This window comes from Papio anubis, unplaced genomic scaffold (genome assembly GCF_008728515.1).
Source record: "Papio anubis isolate 15944 unplaced genomic scaffold, Panubis1.0 scaffold4487, whole genome shotgun sequence".
Lineage (NCBI taxonomy): Eukaryota > Metazoa > Chordata > Mammalia > Primates > Cercopithecidae > Papio > Papio anubis.
The window spans coordinates 1-1,983 of NW_022164664.1; the positions used below are offsets into that span (position 1 = coordinate 1).

General features: G+C 53.4%; 1 pseudogene; it reads right to left on the bottom strand.

Moving 5' to 3' along the window:
- Nucleotides 1-8: 8 nt before the first annotated feature.
- On the bottom strand, nt 9-685 carry LOC116273188 (annotated as a pseudogene).
- Between the last annotated feature and the right edge of the window lie 1,298 nt (nt 686-1,983).

Below are 1,983 nucleotides of genomic sequence, written 5' to 3' on the forward strand. Positions count from 1 at the left end.
GAGGCCACAATGGGTAGGGAAGCTGGTTGAGGTCCTGGAGGAGTTGGTTCAGATAGCTGAGGCCAGCCAAGAGGAGAAGATGGCAGATGTACTACAGGAGACCCTGGTGGAGGAGGTGGCTGAAGTCCCAGGGCCCACGAGTGGAGATTATTGAAGCAGCTGAGGAGATTCATGTGAAGGTGGTTACTGAGGGGCCAGACGCCACCCAGAAGGGGTGGCTGAGGATCCAGAGGTTACTAAGTGGAGATGTAGTCAGAAGTCCCAGAGGCCTTACAGAACAAAAAGGTGAATGATGTCCCAGAAGAAGGCAGCTACAAAAGATGGATGAGGTCCTGGAGGGAGGACACATGCTGGACGTGGATGAGGTCTGGGAGGACCAAGAGCTGCAGGAGGTGGATGAGTTCCTGGAAGATAGACACATGTAGCATGTTGATGAGGTCCCAGAAGACTTACAAGTCCAGGAGGTACATGAGGTCCTGGAGGACCAACAGCTGCAGGAGGTGGATAAGATCCCAGAAGACCTACAGCTGCGGGAGGTGGATGAGGTCTGAGATGACCACCAGCTGCAGGAGGTGGGTGAGGTCCCAGAAGACCTACAGCTGCAGGGAGCGGATGAGGTCCCAGAGGACCAACAGCTGCAGGAGATGGATGAGGTTCCGGAAGACTGACAGCTGCAGGCGGTGGATTAAGTCCCGAAGGACAGACGCATGCCACGGGTCAATGAGGTCCCAGAGGACCAACAGGTGCAGCAGGTGGGTGATTGAGGTCCCGGAGGATTGACAGCCGCAGGTGGTGGATGAGATCCGGAAAGACAGGCAACTGCAGCAGGTGGATGAGGTCCTGGAGGACTGACAGCTGCAGGAGCTGGATGAGGGCCCGGAGAACACTCGAGTGGAGGAGGTGGTTGAGTTTTCAGGGGACTCTCTAGTGCAGGATGTGGTTGAGTTCCCAGAGGACAGTCGAGTGGAGGTGGTTGAGTTCCCAGAGGACAGTCGAGTGGAGTAGTTTGTTGAGGTCCCAGAAAACCTCCAGATGGAGGGAGTGGTTGAGTTCCCAGATGACATCCAGGTGGAGGAGGCGGCTGGCAGCCCATCAGTGATCCTGAAGGGCCAGCCATGAGATCGGGCAACTAGGGCCATTCTGAGAAAGGATGAGGAGAATTGACCTGCAAGTCAGGAGGAGAAAATGTTTTGAAATATATGAATATGATGGACAAAAACACCAAAACCAACACAAGCTGCACCCTATGCCGCAGGTGATAGTCCCTTGTACCTTTCCCTCCTCCAGGTTTCAAAATGGCAGCATCAATGTCCCCCCCCAAAACAAACCTCCCTTCAACTGAGTCCTGCCGATGGCAGGGGAGTGAAGAAAAGTCATGGGGACAAACTGTTATCCCCACACACCACTCTGTCTGCAAATGTAGGCAGGCTGGGGGCCTGTCCCTGGGAAGACAAAGTCATAACCCAGTAACAAAGAAGCATGTTTCTGACACAGGGGTGTCTATGTCTATCCTCATTCCTCCCTCACCACCATCACCAGAGCATGTTCCTTGCATCAGATAAACAGAGAGAAAGAGAAGCATGAAAAGCCCATTGTCCACACATGAGTCGCGGCTACTCTTAAGAGAATGGCCTCCAGGCTTTTCATGTGCTGTCTCTGATTCTCAGAAATCTGCAAGGTCAGTGTGACCACCCTGCTGCAAATCTAAGAAAACAGAGGCTCCCAGAGGAAGGAGAAATTTCATCCAGCATCACACAGCTGGCAAGAAGCAGAGTGGAAGTCCATTCCAGCTCTGCCTGCAAGACCCTCTCGTCCCCCTTCTGCTTCCCTTCTTGACAAAGGGTCTTCCGCACTTTGGAGGTGCCATCCATGGGCACAAAGAGCTCTGGGGAGATGGGGATTCCTGAAGAGCTGCAGGGGAACTGGGAGAGGGTTTTCTGATAGAATAATCCTACATACAGATATCAGTTTGGCACGGCTATC